Here is a 10,460-nt window from a genome sequence, read left to right as displayed (position 1 = left end):
AACTGAACTGATGCCTTTTGAAATTTGTTGCTCATATTTGAATGGATGGGTGATTATCTCTGTTCTTTGTATCTTATTATCTGTGGCATGTCTCTCTTGATTTGGGAATTGTGGCAGGCTTTTCCAGTAACTTGGTGTCAAGTTTTCTGGAGAATGCCTGTCTATTCCTTCAAACCCCTGTGCATTTGAATTTTGAATATGCTACTTTGCCTATACTTTCAGTCAGAACACTGCAAACATAACAGATCTTTTCAAAATGTCCAGCCAATAAATATATTTGAAAAAAAAAATTAAAGCTTAGGAAAATAACAGAGATACATGTTATTACTGAAATTCTGTTGGTTGTAAAAGAATTAAGTGTTACTGAAATAATAAGCTTTCTTATGCCACCAGTTTGATTTTGTTTTGACAGCTGTAATGACAAGAGTTATTTGTTGATTCTTTTTTACAGTGGTGGTCTCGTCTTTGAAACTGCTTGTTCTACATCTAAATGAGTTCCTTGGCTTACCCCTTGGAAATAAGATTGATGGACAGTAATAAAACTGTTACATAATGGTGGTTGTTCTGAAACTACTTTTAAGCATATTGAATTCTTATTGATTTCTATTTTATATAATGGCATTTCTATTTTATACATTAGTACTTTTTGTTATACTAAGACTTTGTATATTTCTTGTCTTTTGGCAAAAGCAAATGGAAAACATAAAGCAACTCAGAGAATTTAACTGTGATTAAAGATGCTCTTGGAGAAGGCAATGGCACCCCACTCCAGAACTCTTGCTTGGAATATCCCATGGATGGAGGAGCCTGGTAGGCTGCAGTCCATGGGGTCGCTAAGAGAGCAACTTCACTTTCACTTTTCACTTTCATGCATTGGAGAAGGAAATGGCAACCCACTCCAGTGTTCTTGCCTGGAGAATTCCAGGGGCGGGGGAGTCTGGTGGGCTGCAGTCTATGGGGTCACACAGAGTCGGACACGACTGAAGTGACTTAGCAAAGATACTCTGATAAAGAAAATTTGCTGTTCTTCCTCTTTGGACATAAAAAGTCACTGTTTCATTTGCATATCAATGAATAGAAAGGATACTGACTTCCTAAAATAATTTCCAAGCTATGGAAAAAAAAGAACCAGACATTGAGAGTGAACTTTTTTCTGTATTTTTATACACAAATTCTCAATCTTAACGAAATTTGGACTTTTGGAAATTTGAACTTAACACAACTCTAAAGGTTAATAAAATTACTATTTTACAGGTTATCAACATGATAAACAGATTTTGAGTAATTATGCCAAACGCAGAAATTCAGTATGTTAGAATTTAGTATCTCCATGGCCTAGCTTCATGAGTCACAGGACTTCTTCTCAAGTCCAGATGAAAACTTCACTGCTCTTACAGTAAATTTTAAAAGATTATTGGTAGATATAGGAAGACAGGCTCATTTGTTTTTATGAAACTCTCCTAGTTTTATTCCTAACTATGGAAAGCAATCAAAACCTTTGTAGGTGAGAAGGGAAGAAATGAGCTCTGAGTCCTGTTTCCTGAAAGCGCATTTCTTTTTCTCAATCAACCCCACCGGGTGAACAGTACAGAGTAAAGGCTTTTACAATAAGCCTTTGTCATTGCACAAGTTGGATAGTGTGGTGCAGGCAGTTCTGAGGTTGGGTGATTCCGAGGCTGGAGAAATCCGTTTCAGCTAACTCATGCAGAGTCAATACTGTCCATGGAAAATCGAAAACTTTGGGGAATTACAGCAGATTCTAGCTCAGATCTTTTCTGCAGGAGCTGGGTAATGTCCACACTGAAACCACCAGCAGGTAGGAAATGAGGATCCCCACTGGGTTCATATCACTCATCAGTCCCTCCAGGAAACAGGAGAGAGAGTGCCGGTCTGCCTCACCTGAGAACATTGGGAATAAAAGATACACAGTGCGTGGCCTGACTGCTGGTAGAAGTGGGACAGTTTCCGCAACAGACACTGGCAATACTACGTCTCAGGCCAAGGGAAGGTCCTGCCAAGGTGAGAAAATATATAGTAACTCCCGAAAGCTTCCCACATACCTGGTACTTGAAGTTATCTCCCCATGTGGATACTGGATGTATGAAGTTCAACTTCTGGCTGTTGGTTCCATTGCAAAGGCTACTATCAGAATTTTCTCTTTTATGAGTCACACTATGTTGAGCAAGGAGAAACCCTAATCAAAATTTAAAGTTATTACAATTACATAAACTAAAATTCCCTGTTGTTCCTCAGTCTTTCTATTTTTCAAAAGCAGTGATAATGGGATTTATATATGCAGATCTATATTGTTGAATTATTACTGTGGGCACTTAATCTTTTCCTTACTCTCTTACTAACAATTTAAGAAGATTAAAGATTTACCCAACTAGAAGGATTTTTCCTCCAAGTGCTAGTTCTGTTTGCCTGTTATTTTTTGGAACTTGAAGCAATTAACATCTGTGGAAAAACTTTCTTTATACATCTCACATTCTCCCCTTTTCACCATTAATCTGCTCTACTTTTCCTTGGTCTATTCTCATTTGACAGTTTGGTTTCTCTGCTTCTCCTAGTGATTTCATCATGATTTTTTTTTTTAGGACTTTCTTTGAAAGTAAATGAAATAAAAATGAAAAGAACATGAACTTTACCTATCCTTTTTTTGTTTGCTCTTTAACAACTTTGGGTGTGGAGAAGGGAGGGGAGGTGCTTTAAAGAAGTAACTCTATTTAAAAGACAAGGGTTGAAGGGCATTCTAGCTTCCCTAACTAGAGTGAAGGGCAGTCAGTGGAGGAAATAATTAGCATCCTACAATATACACGATTAATCTGTTCTGTTTAGGGGTAATTACAGAGGAAAGAAAGTAAATGGGAAGGATTTTGTCGCTTTCCTGTTTTATGGGCAACGCTGGTTCACAGTATTCCTTTCATATTTTACCATACATTGCCTGGAGAGAGAGAGGCAGATCATCCAATAAACCATCCATTTCTAAATGGTCTAATGATAGCATATACAAAGGTGGATCACCTTCCATTTATAGTCAGACTGCATCAAATGGTGCTAATTCTAAATAGGCCACCCGGTACAGTGCACCCTCCGAAACAACACCCTTCCGCTGTTTAACGAAATCCATTCCTTTTTTATTCACAGGAAATATTTAATATTCTAGAATCTTGTTCTTGGATTCAACGTGAAAATACTGCTCACCTGAAACTCATCAATCTGAGACCCAAGGGATGCCAAAGTCCCTGTCATCTGCTCATTAAGCCAAGGGCATCACACAAAGGCCTACTTCTAACACCTCCTGAATCTTAATGCGAGAGAGTATTGATCTCTACAATTTATGATCCTACGGCAGTGGGGTGGCTGTTCACACGTGGAACCTCCTCACTTGTGCTCAGTGACTTCGAAAAACACCTCTAGCGCGGGCTGGATATAGTATCCGGGAGCCGAGGGTTTTCTCGGTTTCTTCGTTCTCTGGCCTTAAAGGTAAGGTGCCGGGCGCTGAAAGAGGCGGCCACCGCAGCGGATTTCACCGCGGAGGGCCGGGCGCGGGGAGCCGGTGGCCCGGCTGCAGCGGAGGCCCCACCTGTGCGTCCCTCCAATCCTTCCCTGCCCCCTCGTTTGGCTGGTAGCGGCCCCTCCTTCGGGCGGGCTCGAGGCGGAGGGACTGCGGCTGTGGGCGCGCGCCGCGGCCGCGGGCCCCCGGGGACAGTTGGGCTCGGCCCGGCAAAGGAGCCGCTGGCGGGAGCGCGCGCCGGGAAGACCCCCGCCGGCCGCGACTCTCGGGGCCCGCGCGAGCGCGCTCGGTTGGTGCACGAGCGCGGCTCCGCCCCGCCTGCTCGGCGCGCGCCCCCGCCCGGCCCGCTCTCCTCCCCCACCCCCGGCGCGGACGGGGTGGATCCAGCTCACTCCCCTCCCCCGAGCGGCCGCGGCGGCGGCCGGCGCTGAATGAGAGACGCCGACTGCTCCGGTCGCTGAGCGCTAGCCTAGGCGGCGGCGGCGGCGGCGGCAAAACGGCGGAACGCGAGGCCCGCGCCGTCCTTCCAACCTCCGAGGCGTCTGCCGGGGCTGCACAGGTCGGTGCCTTCGCCGCGGGCCTGGTGCGGAGCCTCGGTGGGCGGTGCGGGGGAGGGAAGGTGGGTGCGCTGCGACCCTAGAGCGGCGCGGAGCCGCAGCAGCGGCGGCGGCATCGCGGGGAATGGCGGCGCCTGGGGCGCTGCGGTGTGTGTCGTTCGCCCGGCCGCGGGCCCCGGGACTGCTCGCCCTCGTCGAGAAGAGGGGGTTGCGGGGCTTGGGCTGAGGGAGGAGGGGACTCGGAACCCAGGGCCGCGCCTCCCTCAGCAGCTCGCTTTCGGCGTCAGGAGGCGGCCAATGGGGTCCCCGCTCCGGCTCTCTGTCCTGCGGCCGGGGGTCAGCCCGTCTCGCCTCCCCTCGCTTCTCCCCTGGGTGGCGGAAGCCCCCGGCCTCCGCCCGCGCTGCCTTGGCGCCCAGCGGCACCTCAGCCTCCCTTCAGGTGAGCGGAGCCGGGGCTCCGGGAGCCGGAACCCGCCGAGGCGGGCCACACCCCCTCCCCAGCCCTCGCAGCTGCGCCCCAGAAGCCCGGCCGCCCGGCCGGCCGCCTTGCGGACCCGCTCTCTCGCGGTCAGGGTGACCTGTTGCGGAGCGGCCCGCAGCCCGAGTCGCCCGCCGACTCGGACCCGGAGGGACCGGTCTTGCGCTGGCCCCGCGCGGCGGGACGCGGGGCCGGCGCCGCTGCCGGAGATCGGGTGTGCTGTACTGCTAGGAGCGGGCGTACTGAAAAAATAAAAAATAAGAGGTTCCCCCACGGGTCTGATCAAACACTTGCAGAGCGGGGATATCTGTCTGCAAATATCCGGGATTCCATTGCAGTATCGGATTAGGTAGGCTCATAAACACCATGCTTTGGAGGTGATTTGAGAGAAACCCGAGCCAGGAGTGAGGAGCTGTTATCTGTATCTGGAAAATAACCTTAAACCTGTGCTGAGCTAAATTATGCCCCCACATGCCCCCATCAAAGCTCTTTTCCTGTAGCTGTATGTTGTGTAGACGCAGTCCAGTTTCACTGTACGTGGGCGTGTTTGGGAAGAAGCTGCGAGCTGATAGGAGGTACCTTAGTACAAATGTTAATTTGTTTTACCCAGGAGGGTTGAGGGAGGAGGAAGAAAGGGCACTGATGTTAGCTGTGGAGGAGGGGGCCATTGAAACACTAAATTTCTGTTGAAGAAAGCTCTAAAAAGAAATACAGAGTACCTGGCCTTTAAGATGGTTAAGAAGGAAATACAGTCAGCAGTTAATTGAGCTTTATCTTTTACATGCCCAGGATTTTAAAATTTCGACGCTGTAGTTGCTATAGAGAGCTTTGTTTTCGTACCGGTGTTTGTGAATTGATCTTGGTGTATTTCTGTATTCACCATCAAGCCAGCTCTGTCTCTTTGAAGATGACCATCAGAATTTTGGGAAACTTTTGGATCTGAGCAGCATAGTATTACAGTCATAGATCATAGCTTGCTAGCTCTAAAAGCCTATTCCATCCAGATAATTATGGTTATACAGTGCTGTAGAATCATAAATAATGTGTGTTACTGTTACTGCTGCATATCTTCCTGGAGACTTTAGAATTATGAAGGATCTTATCCAAACGGTATTATTTTAATAAAAGCCTCTTACTCAAGCTTTGTAGGCATAAAGTTTATCGTCTAGCTTCAAAGATTTGGAAAAGTACTTGTTTTATTAGCTTACAGACCAAATGCAAGGACATTATTTTGAAATGGTAAGATCTACCTTTTTTTTTTTTCCATTTTATTCCACCTTTCATTCAATTAAGAAATTTGACTTTAAAACACTGAGAATGGAACTCTGGAAATATTGTTCATTTTGCCTAAATCATTCCAGATTGCAATATGCTTTTCTGATACATTCTTTGATTATCAGCAAGAACTGACCAAAATGTCCTGAGAGAAAATATATCTACTTTAAAACTGACCTTGTGGATCCTTGATGTTCTTTTATCATATATGTGAGTAATGTATTTGTGTGTGTGTGTTTATGTACCTAGTACATGTCTCTTTCAGTTTAGTACATGTCATTAGAGCTGAGACAGCAGTTTTTTGTAGTGAATGATGGATATATGTATAAGTGAAATTGTTCTGTTGCAATTAAGGCACTTTTGTCCAGAGGCCCAGTTTGTACATTCATTCATTCATTCCACACATGTTTATTCGTTTTCTACTTGGTGCCAGTTAGTTGCCTAGTTGTTGGTGATACAACAGAGAAAAGGATAGGTCTGTGCCCTGATGGAGCTTAAAGGGTAAGTAGGCAGATTGTCAGATAACACTATTTAGCATTAGTTTACAACTTTAAGAAGTAAAAACTCCTCTGAAGAGTTTTTTTGGTTAAGGATATATGTTGTGTTTTTCCTTCTAAGGATAGTGGGAATTATTACTGAGTGAACAAAAGCATCAAGACAAGTTATTTTAAAAATACACTGATGTTTATGTACTTTGGGTATCTGGTTCCCCAAAATAAACACTCTACCTTAAGTCACATGATGCACAGTTTACATGTGGTTAGACAGCTTTATACTTTTGGTTTATATAGTTAAATGAGATGTTTGCTAAAAATATTTTTCTTGGCACTTGTTTTTAAGGGAGTCTAATTCTTTTTTTTCCCCTGAATTTTTTAAATCGTTCCCTAAATTTTTTCTCCCTCTGGCTGTGTATGTGTGAGTGGACCAAGGTCCTATTGTTCTTCCTTAGAATCTAATAAGCGTTATCGCTAAATCAGAGAATTCTGACTGAAATTTTTCTTTTTAAAATATGACAAACACTGGTATAGTTTGTCACAAATTATTGTTGTTGTTTAGTCGCTAAGTCATGTCTGACTCTTTCGCGACCCTATGGACTGTATAGCCCACCAGGCTCTTCTGTCCATGAGATTTCCCAGGGAAGAATACTGGAATGGGTTCCCATTTCCTTCTCCAGGGGATCATCCCGACCCAGGGACCTTTTCAGATCACAAAACTTTTTAATATACTGCTGCTGCTAAGTCGCTTCAGTTGTGTCCTACTCTGTGCGACCCCATCGACGGCAGCCCACCAGGCTCCCCCGTCCCTGGAATTCTCTAGGCAGGAACACCTGAGTGGATTGCCATTTTCTTCTCCAGGGGATCATCCTGACCCAGGGACCTCTGCAGATTACAAAACTTTTTAATATACTATTGATTCTTAAATATGTTGGTACTTCTTATTTACAGGAGTGCCAGCAATTAACATTGACCTTGTGCGTGTGCTCAGTCGCTTTGGTCATGTCTGACACTTTGTGATGCCTGCCAGACTCCTCTGTTCATGAAATTTTCTCGGCAAGAATACTGGAGTAGGTTGCTGTGCCCTCCTCCAGGGGATCTTCCCCACCCAGGGATGGAGTCCCTGTCTCCTGCATTGGCAGGCATATTCTTTACCATGGAGCCACCGGGGAAGCCCAGAACATTGACCTTATGTAGGTATTATCATCTCCATTTTAAGCTGAGGAAATGGGTTTGAAAATGTGAGTACACCAAGGAGCAAGCAGTGAACCTAAACCCAAGTCTTAGCTCTTACTACAGTGTGATGCTCCACCTGGGGAGTGTTGATGGGGGAGCATCAACATCCACTGCTGCAGTTCAGCATACAGTATAGCTGCTAGCCTGCCTTTCCAGAAATTTCTAAATAACTTTTAAACTCTAAACCCAACTGTTAGTTGAGATTTAATTAGACCTGTTTAGAATCTAAAAGTTCTGCTTTTTATTGCTGTATAAAAAAAAGACAGTTTGGATCTACTTTTAATGATATAAATGTTTTGAGAATAAGATGTATTAAAATTAATCTTCTTTTCTGAATGTGAAGTTTTTATTGTATAACAACTGTATTTAGAATAAAGCAAATAGCTTCACTCAGTTTTCAACAAAAAGATAATTCAGATAGCCTGAAACTCTGGCTTAACCTGAGTGAGGTTTCTTGGAGAATAAAATTACCCTCTAAATTGGTTGTTTTTTTTGTTTTGTTTTGTTTTTAATATGTCTTACTCCCATTGGTTTACGGATTTTCTTCAGTGAGAAAATAAAGATTGGACGTGATATATTTCAGTAGCTTGAAATTAATCTGGAGTCCTTCTTGATTAACATCTTGAACTTTGGTTTAGGAAACCTTTTAACCATGTCATAGGAATAAAAACACTGAAATTTGAAATATGTGACATCTGCCTATTTTACGGAAAGAAGAAAGTTTGAGTATATATTTAGCGAGTCCCTTTAGTCAGTAATGGCTAGTTAGGGATATAGGAAGCAGTGTTCATAGGACTCAGCTTGAAGGTGTCTGGCAGCTTATGTGTGCCACCACAGGGAACTTTGATACAGGCTTTTGAATGACACATGGCTTTGGTGTATGAGAGGCTTGAAAATGAAGCCCTCACCTTGAGCTTAATTGATACCCTTCTGTTATTTTGCTTATATGACCTTTTCTCCAAACAGATTTTTCCTTTAGAGCTCTATTTCCTTCTTGTTCATTCTTGGAGAACCCTTTTCTGAAAACCTTGCCTAAAAAGCAACCCCATCACACTCTACCCTCATCTTTATTTCTCTTCACAACAGTAATTTATCTGACATTAAAGCATATGTTAATTTGCTTATTATCTGCTTCCGTCTGGATATAAGGAGGGACCTTCCTTGAGGTCCTTCACGGGGTCAAAGACTTGGCTCGCTGATGTCTTCCTAGCACCTAGAAAAGTGCCTGGCACAGTCAATGCCCAGATAAACTTTGTGGAGTGGTTGAATTAATTGATACTAAATGATATAAAAAACACTAGTTATGTTTCTTGAAAACAACAACACATTAACTTTTGACTTTAAATAATACACCTGTGCAGTTAAAAAGAAAGTTGTACTGTAAGACTTAAAATAAAAACCCCACCCCCTGAATAATTTTCCCTCCCAGGTCCTGCTTTTAGAGCAATTATTTTTGATACATTTAGCTGTTTTTTTTTTTTCTTTCTGATATTTATTTCCATATTTTAAGATATTACTTGTTTTTCAATTTTAGATATCTGTTGGTTTCCTCCTCTGGAAGATGAGTCTATGCTTTAGGGTTCTTAGGCTCACTGAGCTTCCTCTCCCTTTATCTCCTTAATATAGTCACCTCCTATTACGTTATATCTCCTAATGTAACATATAGTTATATAACTTGTTGTTTATAGTTTACATTATTATGACTTTGTGTATCTGTTTACTGTTGAACTATGCAGTATTCTATGATTGCATTTCATGAATTTAAAATTTTGGGGGGACTTCTCTGGTGGTCTAGTAGCTAAGACTCTGTGCTCTGGTGCAGGGGGCCTAGGTTGCATTGCTGGTCAGGGAACAAGATCCCACATGCCACAGCTGAGTTTGCATGCCACAACTAAGACCTGTTGCAGCCAAATAAATAAATATTAAATTTTTTTTTTCTTTTTTTTTGCTTAGTGTCCTATTTGTCTCGCCCCCACCAGGAACTGTCTCAGTATGTGCAAACACATCAGATTGATCACTTGACTTTTTTTTTTTTTTTAATTAAAACTATCTCAGAGTTCCTGTCCTTATGCCCAAATCAGCACTGGGGCTCTTCACTCTGCTAGGCATCGGCTTGTGATTTCCCTTTGCGACCCTGGGAGTTCTCTTTACCTTTTCCCTGTGTTAGGGTCCATGTTCTCTGGATCCCTGTCCTCCTCTTTCTCTGATTTACCCCTTTGTTTTGGTGAAATACATCCCTCAGTAACTTTCAAGAAAGAGTGTTTGAGGAGGTGAAATTTCTGAGACGTTTGCATTGCTGAAAATATCTTTCTTCTGCCCTGACAGCTGGTTGATAATTTGGCCCGCCTCAGTGTGGGATTCTAAACTGAAGTAATTGTCCTTCAGAATTTAAGGGGTGGTACTGTAATTACCTAGCTTCAGGTGGCTGTTGAAAAGTCTTATGCCCTTTCATCTTCTTCATCCTTTTTACGTGACCGGAGTCTGTTAAGATCCTTTCTTGGTCATCAGTCTGTGTCTCTCATGTCTTCTGTGTCTTGTGTGGGTCTTAGCGCATTTCTTCTGCTCAGGACTCACTGGGCGCTTCAACCAGCGGTGTCTGTATTAGACGAGAGGAGAGGTGATGATCTAGTGCAAGGCTGAGCCAGTTTTTCTTTGAAGGGCTGAATAGTATTGTAGGCTTTGTGGGCAGTACTATCTGTTACTGCTACTCAGCTTTGCTTTTGCAGCATGAAGCTGCCGTAGACAGCACAGGCATGTGGTTTGCTGACCCCAGTCTGAGCACAGGTGGAAGGATTAGCCGTTGCTTTACTAGGAGTCCGGAGAGAAGACCAGAATTTGCAGACAGACATGATGGTGGTGGCTTGAGGAAGTTCTCATCTGAGGTTTTCTGTTAGTGGATGATA

The 10,460-nt window shown here is 43.7% G+C and overlaps 1 protein-coding gene and 1 long non-coding RNA gene across 4 annotated transcripts in view; one reads left to right on the top strand and one right to left on the bottom strand.

Moving 5' to 3' along the window:
* Nucleotides 1-1,142: 1,142 nt before the first annotated feature.
* Nucleotides 1,143-3,692, bottom strand: LOC112585061. The gene is made up of 2 exons (XR_003109393.3): nucleotides 2,061-3,692; nucleotides 1,143-1,899 (listed from the first exon to the last, which is right to left on the bottom strand). It is a non-coding gene; the product is annotated as an uncharacterized LOC112585061 (long non-coding RNA).
* Nucleotides 3,693-3,925: 233 nt separating this feature from the next.
* Nucleotides 3,926-10,460, top strand: part of RALGPS2 (Ral GEF with PH domain and SH3 binding motif 2) — a 166,271-nt gene continuing 159,736 nt past the window's right edge. For all 3 annotated transcript variants that reach the window (XM_006048562.4, XM_006048561.4, XM_006048560.4), the window contains exon 1: nucleotides 3,926-4,076. The gene's annotated coding sequence lies outside the window, so the exon portion shown is untranslated. The remainder of the gene's footprint in view (nucleotides 4,077-10,460) is intronic.

The sequence above is a fragment of the Bubalus bubalis genome, chromosome 5, assembly GCF_019923935.1.
Source record: "Bubalus bubalis isolate 160015118507 breed Murrah chromosome 5, NDDB_SH_1, whole genome shotgun sequence".
NCBI classification, from domain to species: domain Eukaryota; kingdom Metazoa; phylum Chordata; class Mammalia; order Artiodactyla; family Bovidae; genus Bubalus; species Bubalus bubalis.
This window is presented reverse-complemented; position numbering and strand designations above follow the sequence as displayed.